Source organism: Apaloderma vittatum, unplaced genomic scaffold (genome assembly GCF_000703405.1).
Source record: "Apaloderma vittatum isolate BGI_N311 unplaced genomic scaffold, ASM70340v1 scaffold16118, whole genome shotgun sequence".
In the NCBI taxonomy this organism is placed as follows: Eukaryota; Metazoa; Chordata; class Aves; order Trogoniformes; family Trogonidae; genus Apaloderma; species Apaloderma vittatum.
The window spans coordinates 7,128-23,960 of record NW_009731359.1 but is presented as its reverse complement, the minus strand read 5'-3'; positions in this window follow the sequence as shown (position 1 = coordinate 23,960).

Genomic DNA, 16,833 nt, shown 5'->3' with positions numbered 1-16,833 from the left:
ACCAAAGGGGTATTCCATACCATATGACGTCAGCTCAGACATAAAAGGGAGAAGGAAGAGGGAAGTGGGGGGGCATTCGCTGTTTCGTGCTTGTCCTCCCGAGCAACCGCTACGCGTACTGGAGCCCTGCTTCCTACAAAAGCGGCCGGACATCGCCTGCTGATGGGAAGTAGAGAATAATCTTTGTTTTGCTTTGCTTCCGCGCGCGGTATTTGCTGTTGCTTTATTAAACTGCTTTTTTATCTTAACCCACGGGCCTCTTTTTACATCTTCCCTCTCCCCTGTCCATCTAAAAGGGGAGTGATAGAGCGGCTTTGGTGAGTGCCTGGCCTCTGGCCAGGGCCAAACCACCACAGTCACCTACATGAATTTTTTTTCCCCAGTAAAATCAGGAGCAAAAGGGCAGCTTCCTTCTGTTCGTTCAAAACCAGCAGCAGATCTCATCACTAAGTTCTGGGTAGAAGATACCACTTCTGGCAGGACGTGAATTTTGTGCCTGAAAAGCCTCATTTGTCAGAATACCGTGGTCATGTTTCAGCCTAAGTGGGCTGTGGACTCACCCAAAAGAGACTGAAAGTCCTCATAAAAAGGATTCTTGGGGGCAAAAGCATCATAAGTATCACAGCGAAGCCACCCCCAAGTCTGTAGTGAGTATGACTCGTTCTTCATATGAGATGGATTGATTGGTAAAACAAGTTGTTCCTCATCTCAGTCATGGTTCAGAACCAGTCCTTATTTTCATTTGCAAAAAAAATGCCATGTTACTGAACCAAGGACCAGAAACGTCAGGAATTTTTTGTAGAGCTGTTTGTAGGGGCACAGCAGTCTCAGTGCTGCTGCTGTGGAACCGGGGTGTCGTGCAAGAGGGGTAAAAAGAAAAACACGATGACAGAGAACCTGCACAGCTGAAGATGTTTTTATTCTCAAGATAGTATTTTCTTCCCTGAAGGAAAACAAACCGTGTCATTCCACATTTTTTTAATCTGCTGACAACTGTATTATTTTTCAAAAATTAAATGTGTAAAAATACTGAATTTATTCCTCTTTTGTATGAATTTTAAAGTCATAAATGCTTCTGAGAGGTGATCAGCGTCATCAAATCCAACAATAAGAGGTTTGGGGATCAGCTGATGCTTGGAGAAGGCCTTCTGAATGCTTTTGGATGTTATCTTTTCAGTTTATTATGTGCGATTTTTTCATTAAACCAGCTCTAAGTTGGTGCCTCTACTGCAGTTTACAAGAACAGACAAATACGACTCTCCCTGTTACCCCTCGTGAAGTTTCTTTCCTTCCTTGTCTTTTATTTTATTTTTTTTTAAAAAACATATTCTGGAGTGTATTCAGGGATATAATTCAGATTATTTTTCCTCCCATCACACAGTAAACTCAGTCATTAGGGCAGAAACGTGTCAGCTAACTGCTTTTCCTTCTCTTGCATCTTCCTGATTTAAATCTGTAAATTCAATGTGGTGACAAAAATACGACCAAGGTAGCGATATATGTGGATATTTCTGTTAGCTGTACAAACCAGTCAGGCCAGAGGAGTTCGTTTAGTTGCTTATGTATTTTCTAAGTCACCATAGCGTCGAAGGATTGGATGGATAAAGAGAAGCAAACAGGCAGCCCTTCCTAATTGTTCTTTTTAAATGCAGCTCAGCAATAGCACTGGAAAGCAGAACAGGACCAGTGGTTGTTACCAGGGGTGACTATAAAATTATGTCATAAAAATACTCAGTTTTTGAGTGTTAGGACTGTCTCCTCTGTGCACAGCTGTCTTTTACTCCTCACATCCCACTAAGAACAGTTGTTTTATCAGATGGAGTCTCATTGCACTGCACACCGAAAGCACCCAGCAACAAAACGCCTGAATGTGTCCTGGCAGGCACCTTCCTGTGCTGCTGCAGAGGTCAGAGGAACCAGAATTCTCTAATGCAGAACACTGGACAGAGACAGAGATTGCCTAAAAATCTCTGACTAATTGACTTCTAATCCACACCCACATGTTTCCACCCACGCAGCAATTCGGATTCTCACTAGAGTTGCACTATATTGATTTTTCTCCTCTTATAACAAAGCTGTAATGGTTGCTTGGCATTTTTTGGATAAGGACAGAATAGATATATTTAATTACAAAGAGTATTTTACACATTATGCAACACCTTTTATCTGACAATTTCATAACACCTCTCAAAAATAATTTAGCCCACAGTTTGTCAGGCTTAAAATTTTAGTATCCTGTAAGACAGACATTCAGCTCCTCAGATCACACAAATATACCTTCTCTTCACTGAGTCTAGTACAAATTTCCTTCGATCCAAATTGTATGTCCTGGTAAACATCTTATCATTGCTATGGGTAATGGCATTAACCTTTCCTTGTTTGTTCTACAAGAAGTTTTCCTGATCCATATTTAACTTTTCTTTTTTTTTTTTTTGGCTGTGGGTTGGTGGTTGGTTTTTTTTGTTTGTGTGGGGGTTTTGTGGATTTTGTTTTTTGGGTTGCATTGGTCGTGGCTTCTTCCTTACATCACAGCCATCCTATGGTCAACAAAGGCCTCAAGTGCTGCTTTGGGACTTTGTTTTTGCCTCTCGTCGTTTTCAATGCAGAATCAAAATTCCCAGCAAAAATTCTGGTTAATAGATAAACACACGCCTTTTTATTCCAACCTATGACATGTCATCCTTTCTTGCTTCTCCTCAAGGGCCCTTGGTTATTCCTGTTTGATATTGTGACCTTCTCCAACCTTAGCAATGCAAGGTCATCCAGTTTAGGTGCTGGATTAAGAAGCTTAATTTTCTCGGACAAATAATGTTCTCCAAGAGATGTTAAAGAATATGTAAGGTGGAATTCCACTCTGGACCATCTTTTTAATCCTCTATGATTCCCTCCACTGTCTGTGAGTGGATGTTCTATTGTTGTGATTCTTATGCTGAATGGATTGAATATTCCTCTTTAGAGTCTAAACTGTGTTCTTAGCAAGTGTACTTAACAGACTGATTTTTTTAGTGACAAGGTCACTAACGGGAATGTCAGATTAGTCCTAAGGAAGTCCACTAATCTGTTATTCGTTAACGATCTTGGTATTCATAGAATCATAGAATGGCCTAGGCTGGAAGGGACCTTAGAGATCATTTAATCCAACCTCTCTGTCATGGGCAGGGACACCACCTGTCGACTAGACCGGGCAACACATGGGGACCATCCTCATCCTTTCCATTTTAAGTTCCCATTTGGTATCGTATCAGATGTTTTACCAGGAAAGAGATGCTTCACTGGGATCCACACTGAAGTGAGACTCAACGCAATCCCTTTGTCTGGGTTGCTGATTACTAAGGAAAGAGGTTGGTTCACCACAATAAATATTAGATAATCCTGTGTTACAGACTATTTGGTGCAGTGTACGTTTGTTGTGAGCTAGGTCAAGTCACATCATGTGGAAATGCAGATCCCCTTATTGTTTAGGTAAAGATGACATCTGATCCTGACACACACTGTATCACTGAAGAAAAAAAATGGAATGTAAAAGAATGGATTATTCAAAACAATGTTGTTTCAAACTTCACCCATTCCATCTTCATAAATAATGTGCCTTTCTCTCTTTGGTCTCCCATAATATGCAAGGAATATATACAAATCAGCTGAGATGTATGCAACTAAGAGAATTAAGTGATAAAAAGATTTAATTTGGTCTCTTATTCTTCTGATTTCTGTGGTGTGTATTGATGATGATTTTTTTCTTTTTCTTTTTTCAAAACCACTTTATGCAACTCTACAATTGCACAATTTCTATCTTTCAGTCAGAAACCAACAGATTCTCATGACTGACCGCGTAGACACTGCGGACATTCAGAACACAGTAGGTGTTGTGACCATTGTGATAGGGTTAATTTTTTCCATGATTATGATTTTCTTTGTAATAGTCTTCATTACCCAGGGTGTTGGAAGGAAAGAACAATTACTGGATGAAAAAAAACACTTTTTAAGGATACTAATAACATTTCTGTAAATGGGTAGCAAAATTCCAATGGGAAAAAGCTATTCATTGAGACAAAACGAAAACTTAAGTGACTGCTGTATTCTTTATTTTCCTAAGATCTCATAGCAGTGGTCTTTTACCATTTTCACATGTATTCCTAAAGTCGCTTGTGCTATCAGATGCCCTTTTTTTAGGGAGCTGAAGGAATGAAAGTTGTTTGGCAGCTGTCCTAATTACAAAGGCAGAAAGAAAACAAGCAAGATGTAGATAGTCAGGACTTAACTCATAAAACAGGGGTTTTTTCCCCTGCCTTTTAATCAAGTTATATCATCTTACAAAGGCTAGTGATTTGTTTCTTTTCTAATGGGAAGATGTCTGTGATTTGGGGCATGGGTTACTGCTCAATTAGAGTGCAAATGAGTTTGTCCTTCGTTGGAATTTCACAAATTGTGCACTCTTCTTACTGTCATGGAAAAGCACTTTAGACTGATGGAATTAGACTCACCATCAGACTTGACAGTGTTAGGTTTGTGGTTGGACTCAATGTTTTTAGAGTTTTTTTCAAGCCTGAATTATTCTATGATTCTATATCCTTTGGAGTATTCCCTTTAACTTCTGCACTTGCTGCGACTATTTTAGTGCATCCACAGTTAGATCAGATTTTCTTGAAGAGGGAACTGACTTTCCAAGATGGACTTGCTGGAAGATCTGAGCTGTTAGAGACTTGAAGCAATTCCAGCCTCTGTGTGCTACTAAAAATCAGCAGAAACAAATTAGGAGACAGTTACATTACAAAATATGCTGGAGTCTATTCACAGATATTCAGAAAATTTCTCTTCATATTTTCTCATTTGATTAACATTCTACTGCGTTCCACGCTTTCTATTATCTTCTAAAGTAAAAATATGAAAGAGCTAGTTTGTTTCTTATATACAGATATCTGTTGCATGGAGGATTTTAAAAAGCTGTGTTTTGCAATGGTTTTATTGTGAAATCTGTATTTTGCTGGTCCTGTGAGTAAAGCATAACTTAATGGAATTAAAGTTCTCTCTAAGAAAACTATTGCATTAGTGTGGTTTAAATAACAGCTACACTTCATGTACCTATTGTTTGCTAAGAGTATCAAGCCCATAAAGACTTTTATCCTTTCACTGCACAATTTCTCATTCCACAAAACCCTGGTAGCCTGACTGAAAATATATACTTCTTCCTGTAATAAATTTAGAAGGGTGTTCCTTTAGTTTATCTGAGAAACTATTGTCTTGTGATCTTGAGGTTCCTAGTCTTAATCCCACTAAAGAAAACCAAGTATGTTTATAATTTTACAGTGAACATGTAATGGTTGCAACACTGCCTTTGGTCTATGAGTGGCAGTATTTATTTGCTGGAGCTGGTAGACTTTGTAGCACGAATACCTGATTTTTCCGAAGTCCTGTGTGTCACATTGCTTCATTTCCAGCTATGCTGTATGTAAACCAGCAGTAGCTTCATCCCAAAGAGAAGCACAACTTGCGGAATAATTGCTGGCATTTTGCAATGATTCCGTTCTTACGTTACAGCTGAGTACACATTTGAGACAGAGGTTTTCACAGACAAAAACCCCACAAATATTCCGTTGTCACCCTGATGATTTTTGGTATTTTTGTCTCTCTTCATGTGTAGAGGTGCTTTTCCATCGGTTTATTGTTCACTCAGCCAATGACTGTAGCAAATGGAATATGTTGCTGCAATTCCATTGCACGTGTGGTTTGACCTTCCTACATTCTCCAGTTTTGGCTAAGCTGTGGTATCCAAATCTAACTCTCCCAAGTCTTACAGAACGACTCGAAATGCGAGCCCCAATCTGCTCTTCAGCAAATGTTTGCTGGCCACAATTTTAGCTCAAGCTGCAACGCAAGTTTTGTGCTTAATTTGGATTATGTCTGTCTACAGATAGTCTCAGAGGTGGCAGTCCTTTTTGATGAAGCTGGCTGGGTCATCAAGAACCTTAGGTGAAAGCTGCCAAGAGCTCTCCTGTTGTCTTGTTCTTCTGGTTTTTTCCGCATGTTGCTTTTCCCCCCTGCCTGGCACCTGAAAGAGCACCATCAGAGACTCCATGGTTGTCCTGTACTGAAGTTTGAGTGTTCCAAATAAAATCTCCAAGACCAGAAAATTTCTGAAAATGAGGGGAAGAAATTGTCCATATATTGCCTGCCCCGATGCTCATAGATCACATCACTCCCTAGAGAGCATGGAGGACATTTTATTGAAGAATTGTTGAGCCCCACGCAGCCCCACAGAGCCTGCGCTGTGCTAATCAGCAAACTCTTGGATGAATCCATTGTGGCTTTAAGCCCCATACGCTGAAAGAGGACTGTTGCATCTTACACGTTAAAATATTTCTGTACTAAATACCATTACTTGAAAAGTCTCTGCCTTGAGGTCAATGATTGAAGTCTTCCAGAGCTACATGTTAGATACCAAAGAGATCTTACTGAAAAAACCTCTCTGTTTAATTTAACATGTCATGGTACCTTTTAGCTATGACATTCAGAGCTAGAGGCGGCATCATGTTTGAAGACTGAGAGCTGCCCTTCTTGAACCATGATGAGTGTGCTGAATTTGCTGCTTGAGAGATTATTTTCAGAAACATACAAGAAGCACAACCACTAACTAAATTGCCTGAATAAGGAAAAAATAAATCATGCTGAAGAACTCTAGGATTTTAAACCTCTTAAGGGTTAGACTGATAAATTTTCTCAAAAAATGTGCCCTCTAGTAAAAACAAAACCTTTACTATGTTAGCTCAGTCAGTTGAGCATGGCGCTAACAACGCCAAGGTCGCGAGTTCAATTCCCATTCGATCCCCATATGTTGCCTGATCTAGTCGAGAGGTGACGTCCCTGGCAGCAGGGAGGCTGGATTAAAATGATCTCTAAGGTCGCTTCCAGCCTGGGCCATTCTATGATTCTATGATTCTATGATTCTATGATTCTATGATTCTATGATTCTATGATTCTATGATTCTATGTTTCTTTTCCTTAATTCAGCTTCAGCAGGGGATTAAATATCTGTGTTTCTTCCTAAAATTGCATAATGTAGTTTGATTACCTTAACAATAGCATCTCACTAGGTCCTTTCATAGTTTCATTATTATCAGACAGTTATATGTTGATCTTTTCATAATACACATTTATCTGCTATGGATATATGGATATATAAAGGAAATATCAGGTAAACTCTATACCCAACCATTCCCTTCCACAGTGTCAGAGATGCTGGTCACTAAATCACTGAAATACAGTGACACACCTGTTTCAAATGGTTGGTGAAAGAGATTGCCAGACTTGCTTGGTACAACGCATTCCTCAAAGACACAAACAAGATGAGACGAGAAGAGAATTGACATGTTAATATAAGTCCTCAGCTCCTTGTCCGTGAGGGATCTGTGACATTCATTGCAACGCTGCTCAGATACAACAACCCAGATCCTGGCCCACGTGTTTCGTTATGGGCATTCCCCTAGGAGCTCTGTACTGCACACGTAGGAAGACAGTGATGTAGAGGTGCTTGGTCTGTCGGTCCACGCAGGAAAAATAAGGTGTGGAACAGTGTTCTGGAGGGAGACATTTGGTATCAGAAGTCAGTTATTCACTGGGTGTTGCTTGCCCACATAGGATTATGGGTCCAGCTGTCTCCCACAGTATCTTCTGTATCCTAAAACCAACTTAAGAACGAAGTTTCTGTGATGTTTTCACATTATAGTCCTGGTGTTAACTGGTCAAAAATTAGCTCTGCGGTAGAGTGGAAAAATTTATCCAAACCCTTCTTTCCGATCAGCCACCTTTACCCTATGTTTCCTCTGTTTCTGCCTCTGGTTTGTGCAGGATACCTCAGGATTTACTCAAAATACCCATATTTTTAAAGGAACGTGGATTATTTGAGGTACAAGTTGTAATTTGGCAGTATTCAAAACGGTGTTCATTTTGTTATAACACATTATGGGAAAATTGAAATACAGAACAGAAAAAAAATTTCTTGCTTACATTTACCGTGAGCAGGAATAAGTTGTGCTCCGAGCATAGGTCACGCATTAGTTTTGTTTAAAAATGAGAAGTAGAATGATTTCGTATAAAGTAACATTCATGCAATTTATGACTTGTTATATGCACTAATATTTTATGATGTGATTTTCATTAATATTGTTAAAAAGTATAATATATATGTACGATATATAATATTTTCAAAATAATATAATGCAAAATTTAAACATATTAGAAAGAAGTTATTGAATTGTGCATGCAAGTGTACGAATCCAGGAACAACTGATGTGTTTGTGCCATGTGTGCTGCCCAGCTGCAGAGGGCTGCAGAGTCAGCCTCTGGGTAGAAACCTCTTTTACATAAATGCTCCTCCTCCTCCTCCTCCTCCTCCTCTTGTCATTCATAATGCCCGAATGAAATTAGCATTTTAACCCCGACCTATGTTTATATAATGAATATGATCTTCTCTAAATCTCTTCCTTTCAGAAGGTGGTATATGTGCCTTAATAACAGCTAGTGAAAGTGAGTGGGGGGAGCCTTGACCTAGAAATGTCCCGGTTTTGCTGCAAGAGTAAGTTCGAGATTTTTTTTTTTCTATTTTTCTAAGTTTTCCTGTGATTGCTCCAGCAAATACCTCTCCCTTAGTTTTAAATGCGTAAAAGGCACCGCTATCAAATCTCCCTGGTCCTTTCTAAGTGGCTGGAAGGCTCACCAGCTTTGTTTTGTGTTTATATACTTCCTCCAGTATAAATGTTGAAAAATATGTCTGTCCTAGAAGGCAGAAAGTATATTTGCTTTCTGTCCATGAAATGGCACATGATGGCACTCATTTTTAACTAGACATAGAAGGGAGGTATGTGGATATCTACATACAAGGTAAGGCTTAAGCAAAGTATTTTTACCATCACTGTTTCACCTCTTATTCTGCTTTAGTATACATCTCCACCTTCAGTAATTTACATAAACATACATAGTCTATGAATAATGCATGAGGCTGGTTTGAAATGCAGGGCTCCCAGCTCCCACAGTGCAGGAGTGTATACAACAATTTGATTGGCTCCGCTCTCTTTTCATTACTGGCAATTTCTGGGAACACAAAAGAGGTTGAAAAGGCTGACAGGAATGGACAATATTTATTTTGTGAGAAATATCTGTAGCCTTTTCAAGGCAATTGTGTTGCAAAGTTTTGCCTGAGATTGTTGTCCTTCTTTTTTTCTTTTTTTTTTTTCCCCCCCTCCCTGGGAAGAATGCATTAAAAGGTCTGTGATTGCTCTTTTGTAGATTCAATCAGATTTGTGATTATTTTTTTTTAAAGGATACCACTAGGTTTTTTCTCTATTTGCATAAATGTGAGCATAAGCTGTAAATAAGTAAAGAACCATTAGATTTCTTGAGGTTTTTCAATTAAAATAACAAGGCAATGCTAACGGACACTTGAAAAAGTTGAATTATCCTGACATACAGAAGTTAAAATACAGATTTTTAAGTTTAAACTATTTTAGGTTTGGGGTTTTCTTCCAAGAGAATGAAATGGCTTCTAAAATGTACATTCATTTTTTTCATCTGAGTCAGTTGATGCTGTTACAGTATATAGGTTATCTTAAATTTAAATTTTTACCTCTGTTCTTAATACAGCATATAGGTTATAGTAACTTTGAACAGTTTAATTGCAGAAAAAGTCACAGTGCTAGTTAACCAAAATCCACAAAGATTTTACTTTTATTTTAACAATATCTCAATCATTTGATTATGTTTATGTAGAAACCTCTCTCCTTCCTCTCCCCATCCCCCAAATATTGTTCATTTAAAAAGTTGCAAGTTCTGATGCCATTGACATTTATGATTTGACCAATAGTTTTCCAAGTTCTTAAAGCATGTTCATGATAATAAATAGTGTTTTTCTTGAAATAAAATGAAGATCACTGTGCCACCTAACTGTGCACCTGCAATCTTCCATCAGTTTCATGCAGATACACACAGGTTTGTTTCAGAAATTTTGTATCCGTAAAAAAAATTTGCAAAAAATTCTCTGACTTTTTTTCAGTGTTATGGCGAAGTATCCAAGGTTACTACAGCAGGCAGTTTCATAAGGTGTTCAACTGGCTTCCTAGACGAGTAGGTCATGAACAAGTTCTCACAGTTAGCCCTGATTAATGTTTTTAATAGCTGAGGACATGCTCATTTCACTGTCTGCTGCTGATATTAATCCTTCTGCAGATTAATTGTTTTTAGCTGCCAGTAGGATGTCACATCTAGGCAACTAAAATATGATGCTGAAATTTCTCTTCTTCTCTTTTTAGTGACAACTGAACTTTGTCAAGCAGGTAGAATTTCAAGTCCATGACATCTTGTTTCCAACGGCTTACCTGAGCAAAACTTTGTTTTTCTTCCTCCTGACCTGACCAAGACAAATAAATGAATGGATGTATGAATAAATGCAACTTCTGAGAAGTAAATAACCTGTGGATTAATACTGGATTAACCAAGTATGTTTTCTATATGTGCCCCTGTACTTTGCTGTTTTGAAAACCAATCCCAAAACATTGCGAATAAACACTTGAAATTATTAAAAAGGAAGTGCTTCTTCCATCGCTCTGCAAAATCCCGGTGTAGGGATTTGGTTTGACTCTGATACCATTGATCCTGTCATAGACACATATGCAAATGTCCCTATAAACTATTTGCCCAGCTGCTGAGACATAAAGCTTCTCCTCATGTTGCTGATCACCACAGAAGAGAAGCTTTTTCCAGAGACATGCAAATGTCTGGATGGAAATCCCAAGACAGTGAAACTGCTAGATTGTGTGGTTCTTTAAAAAAAAAAACAACCAAAACCCAAACTGATAATTTTCTCTTATGTTCACAAACTCAAGCCCTCTTTTTAGTGAACCTTGCCCTCTTGATGAGACTTCTTTGATTAAACTTAGCGGAAAGACAGAAAGTGAAGTTGTGTGTTTGAGGGTGGCGGTTATTGGTTTGGTTTTATTAATATTTTTTCCCTGGCTGAGCAGCACAGGAACATAATGCCTATGCATTTAATAATTCTAAATTCAAAATAAAAATTAAAAAAAATAGAGAAGAGAAGGAAGAAAAACTGTTTGGGTTCACTTGGCTCTGATCTTCCCACAACTACTATAAATTTAATACAGTGGAATTCTAATCAAGATGTCCTGGCAGATGGCCCTTTGTCTCCATTAAGAAGAATACTTGATTAACTGAAGATGCTACTTGAATAACAATTTCTTTGAGAAGATACAGTGCCCGTGAAATGACTGAGGGGCTCTCAAGCCAGTTCCTTGTTGAGTGAAAGTCGGAAGGGCTCTGCCGAAGCCGCAGAAACATCTGAACCTGTGGCCATGTTTCCCAAAGGTGAAAACCAGCATATCAGTGTACAAACATAGCTAAAATTCTAAACGGTATTTAGACACCTGGATCCTGTTTATTGGCCAGATCGCTTGCCAAATGGAGGCTCTCCAGGATGAACAAGTCAGGCTGCACAGGGTGGCTCTGAGATACCTGACGTGCAGCTGAGCTGAAATCTGGTCAATGGATGGAAATGCTCATCAAGAAATCACAAAAAGGAACTGATGGACATCAACAAAAATTCAGAGATGCCACGGTGTCATCAGGTTAGAGCGCGGTTTTCTTTACTTTGCTGTGATTGCCGAGGATAAGAATTTAATTTAAACTTACTCCTTTGTCACAAAGAATGTATGACACAGTAGCAGTAAACAGTCCTAGCAAGACAGGTTTTCTTTAAAAACACCTTTTTGTGGCCATTATTCAGAAATTGTAGCGTGCAAACCACTTTCTAGTCCAAATGGCTTGTGCTCAGCATCCTACAAAAGAGTTCACTGCCAGCAGAAATGGGTCATAACATCGTCCCCATCACACCTACATTTTGTACACCTGATACCGAGCTGTCATGCCTGAGCTCCGTCCTGTCAAGATACAATCAATCATGACACAAGAAAATGAAAATATCTCATTTTGATGTTAAGTCCCTGGAGCTGTTTTCCTCTCTTTATATAATTACACGGATTCTGATTCTTGTGGTCCTTTCCATTCCGAGCAGACTATTCAGTGGGTGTCATTTCAGCAGCTGTGCAGTTATTCCCATTGTTGGCACATTGCTCTGGTGTCAAAGTATTTTTGCACCATTAATGCCAGTGCTGAGGGCTGCTGGGTCTGGACGCAGACCTGAATGCTGAACCTCTCTGTGCTGTGTCATGCTGGGACACAGAACACTGGACTGGAGTGGAAGCAGTTTCTGTGCAGAAGAACAAGATGCATCCAAGCTTCCAGAGGCTGGGGGGCATTAAGGAAAGTGTGTCCATCAGGGCTAGAAAGGTTCTCCTCTTGCTCTATTCTGCCATGGAGAGACCACACCTGGATTACTGTACCCAGTTTTGGGCTCCAAATTCAAGAGAGACAGGGACCTACTGGAGAGAGTCCAAGGGAGAGCTACGAGGGTGATCAAGGGACTGAACATCTCTGCTGGGAAGAGAGACTGAGAGAACTGGGGCTGTTCAGCCTGGAAAGGAGACGACTGAGAGGGGATCTTATGAATGTAGAGAAATATCTGTGGGGTGGGGGTCAAGGGGAAGGAGACAATCTCTTCTCAGTGATGTCCAGTAATAGGACAAGGAATAATGGGTTTAAGTTAGAACATGGGAAGTTCCACCTCAACATGAGGAAAAACTTTCTCCCTGTGAGGGTGACAGAGCCCTGGCCCAGGCTGCCCAGGGAGGGTGTGGAGTCTCCTTCTCTGGAGACATTCAAACTCACCTGGACACGTTCCTGTGTGACCTGCTGTAGGTGATCCTGCTCTGGCAGGGGGTTGGACTAGATAATCTTTTGAGGTTCCTTCCAACCCCCCAACATTCTGTGATTCTGTGATTCTATGGACAAACTCCTGCTGATGCAAAGCCTCCCAGTCAGAAAGGTCTTTTCATGAAGACTAGTCCCAATTCCACCCAGTAAAACTCTGTTACCGCTTAACAGGATTTGATTCCGCCCCAGTGAAGGAGGCTCGCCACACATACATTCCTTTTCAGAATTCCTGGAATACTTGCAGCTTTGCTAATTCCGCAGGAGACCGATGTATAGTTTGTCCAGTGGTATGAACGTCACTCTCTCCCTCATCAGCAGTTTCAGTTTTGACCAATGGCTGTACAGGTGCAGATTCTGGAGCAAGATCGTCATAAGAATTTTTCACTGGTTCATCACCATGCTTGATTTCTGCATCCTGTGTCTCAGGGTCTGCACAGTGTATTATTTTGCAGAGCTGTTCAGCCAAGATTGAGGGTGGCATCTGTTTTATTAAAAGATTTCATTTCTCCAGTAGTTTTTTCCTTACCTTTCAGCCGAGGCAAATAACACTTTAAGTTTCTTATTTTAGATTTCTAGGTTTTGGTTTTCAATCATAAGAGTGTCTGCTCATGTCCCCAGTTTCTCTTGATTTTCCTTTTCAAATGTCAACGATATTTTAAACAAGTCATTTTCTGGTGTCAAATCAGCATGTTCTATATTTGCAATTTTTTTGAGGGGGAGGGGGGTCTCTTTAATTTCTTTTTTCACCCTAGGTAAACAAGCCCTCAATACTGCAGAAATAATTCCTTTCTTTTCTCTTTCCCACAACCTCTTAGCCTTCTCCTGATCGAAAAAAACCAACCCATTTCTGCAATAGTTCTTCCATTGTATCCACTCTAACTAATGTGAGTGAAGTCCTAATACACTGAGAGTCTGAACCTTGCAGTGATGTCCATGTGTGGGACCTACAAGTGAAGTTCAAATGGATCTCTAGCTAGAACCTTGCAGTGCAGTCTTACCGTCACATTGCTAACATGGAAAGAAAGTTAAATCACAGAAGTCCAGTGTTAATCCAAGATTTGGGTTTACCATGGAGGTACCAGATGTGAGAGAATTTCTGTGAAGTCCTCAGTAAATTTTGCCAAGAGTCCAGTGCTGGTGTGCAGCCATTTCCATCACGAGTGGCATGTGGTCTTCATTTCTGAGTTTTCCTCTTGTTTTTCTTGTAGTTCGATTTCGTATAGTTAAAAAAATTTTGAGGTCGGGGGGCTGATGTCATCTGTTCATGCACAACCTCTCATGAACCTTAAATCAAGCTAAGTGGTTTTCTGGAAGAAATACAGAAAAAAACCCGATATCTCAGAAATTCGGATCTGCTGTCATACTTCAGGCACTTCAACATTGTCATTTTTAACTGAGAGCTGGGCTACCCAATTACTATATTTCAATTTTTGAGATGCATTTTTAATTTAAATTTGAAAGCACTGATGCCAATATCAGCAGGGTTTTTAAACTGTGCCTTACCTGTTTGACCAAGGAAAATGGATAAAATCAAGTTACTGCTTGTTCAGCTGTAAGCAGCAACACAGTGATCACATGGAAACACCCTCCGCTTCAGAGCAGTTAAGGAAGATACATCTGTTGGTCAGTCCTGTTCACACGAGGAAGACTCCATTATTTTCTGTGAGCACAGGAAAGGTTTCCTGACCCAGCCAGAGAGCTCTAGCTTCTTTCTTCTGCTGCAAAAAAAATTTCTTTGCCACTTAGGTCAGCATCATGATGTAAATCTTAATGAAAGTTTCTGAGGTGTCTGAGCAAATCAAGCCGCTTCACCACTCTGATGCTCCTTAATCTATCTCCCTGCATTTTTCTTATTATACTTTTTATTTTTTAAGTAGGAGAAAAGCACAGTTCAGTTATAGAGAAGTAGCTACTATAACCACCTTAGTCTTCCACTCTTGCAGCTGGGATGTAACGGTTACCTTGCTTACTATTACCTTTATTGAAGTCCTTTTCTTATGGAAAGTGAAGCAAACTTTAGTATTTTGAAAATTATTCCTATCGATTCAAACTTTAGTCTTCTGGGGTTGAGTTCTTGAGCCCTGCTGCAATCCTTAGTCAGGCAAAACTCTCACTGCAGGCATTTGACTGATTCGAGGTGATAGATCCTGATCTACAGGGATGGTCTTGTAGTAATTTTCAATATGGAGTCTGCTGTCTGCTCCCCTGTGCTATAAGAAAAAAAAATGCATTTCTTTCCTGTTGGGGAAAACCCACACACCTTTATATATTGCAGTATACACTAACAGCCATCAGGCTTTTGCAGCTGCTTTCCAAAACACTGGGAGACATATTTTTAGGTGCTAGGAACCCACTTGGTGAAGCTGACTGTAATGGAACTATGTTTTTCACCTTTCTTAATTATACACTCTTAGATTTGTTGAAGAGCTACTAAAATTTTCTGCTGACTTACTGTTAACCTTCATCTGGAAAGATGTGACATCCTAGAACTTACCCCCCTTCTAACACCTCTTTGGTCCCCTTGTCTTGATAACTAGAGCCTGGATGGATGAGAAGTTACATCTGCATCCCAGAAAGGCTATCGTTCCAGGTGTATCCATTCAATATCCAATTAAACTTTCCTAATTGACTTAATTAAGCCCCAGTTGCCTCCACTTTCTGGGGTTAAAACTTTTTCTTTCATGTAAGATTTTAATTTTATAACATCCTGATTAATCTCAAGGAGATTTTAGTGGAAAAACCTGTCATTCCTGGGGACGTTTCCTTGGATGAGTCCCTGTGACTCAGCTACGGTTTGAAAATCCTTTCAGAACCCCAGTGTAAGAGCCAAGATTTCTTGGTTGGTTCATCATTGCCATGTGTATTCCTAGTGATGAGTGATGTATTTTCAATCAAATATCAATGATTTCCTGACACTTGCTACTGCTCCATGTGTGGATTTTCAAATAGATAAGAAATTTTTTTTTTTTTTTAGACTACGAGATGCATACATTAGTCTGAGAAGCTCATGAGAAAAGTAGTTAAAATCTTTATAATCCTAAGAGTAGATCAACTACCCTGAGAAAACACTGACAAGGATGAACATGAAGGTAGAAAAAATGTAAAATCTGTAATAGCCTTCCTGAGAAGTATAAACCTTAAGAGAGCAACCCTAGAATACACTTGACTGGGAAAGTATAATTTAGATTTGCACTATTTCTCTCTTTCAGCTCCTCTTTGGAAGTTAGCATTTAGATCTGAAGCATAAATCCATTTGCATCACTCGAGAAACAGAGATCCAACAGAAGACTGGGCTCCCTTCCAGCATCCACAACATGCAAATGTAAGTTGATTTATTTGGACAACTATTTATTTTGTGTGTACAAATCTTGAATGACGCCTGTACATCAGATTTCTGTTTCTTATCGTAAAAGCTGTACAGTCAAATAAATATAGGGGTTTGTCATTACAGACAAGCCAGAGGGATGACTGTGCATGCAGAACTGCCTGCACTTTGTTGAGCTCTTTAAAGTGCTTCTTTAGGCTTGTTTTTTCATGCTGCTAGAGAAAGCTTGTGACAGCCTTTGGGCTACATCGCAAGAGAAAGCTTCCCTCTATTTTACCTCTTGCTGTGGATGACATGGGTTTGTCCGAGGTGCCTCTATGGATTTCATCTGTCCTCGTGCCACTGTGGGGAGGTGACAAACACTTTCCTTGATGGAGCCTGAGCTTGTTGGTACTAATTCGGAAATCATGCCATATAGCAAAACAAAGCTGAAAATATAGCTAGTAATAGTTCGGTTGTGCTAGTTTAGGTTAAAAAAATGGAAGCTAGAGCCCTCCTTGACCCATTTTTGTGAGTGCTATTGTCTCAACCAGACAGATTAATTTAGTCTGCTGGCTGTTTTGCTGGGTGAACTTGTCCTTGATCTGAATGTGATTTCCCATAAAGTGATTATGATAAGGGAGATCCTTTTGGTTTTAAATCTATTCTCCTACAGAAGACCATTTCCTTATAAACAC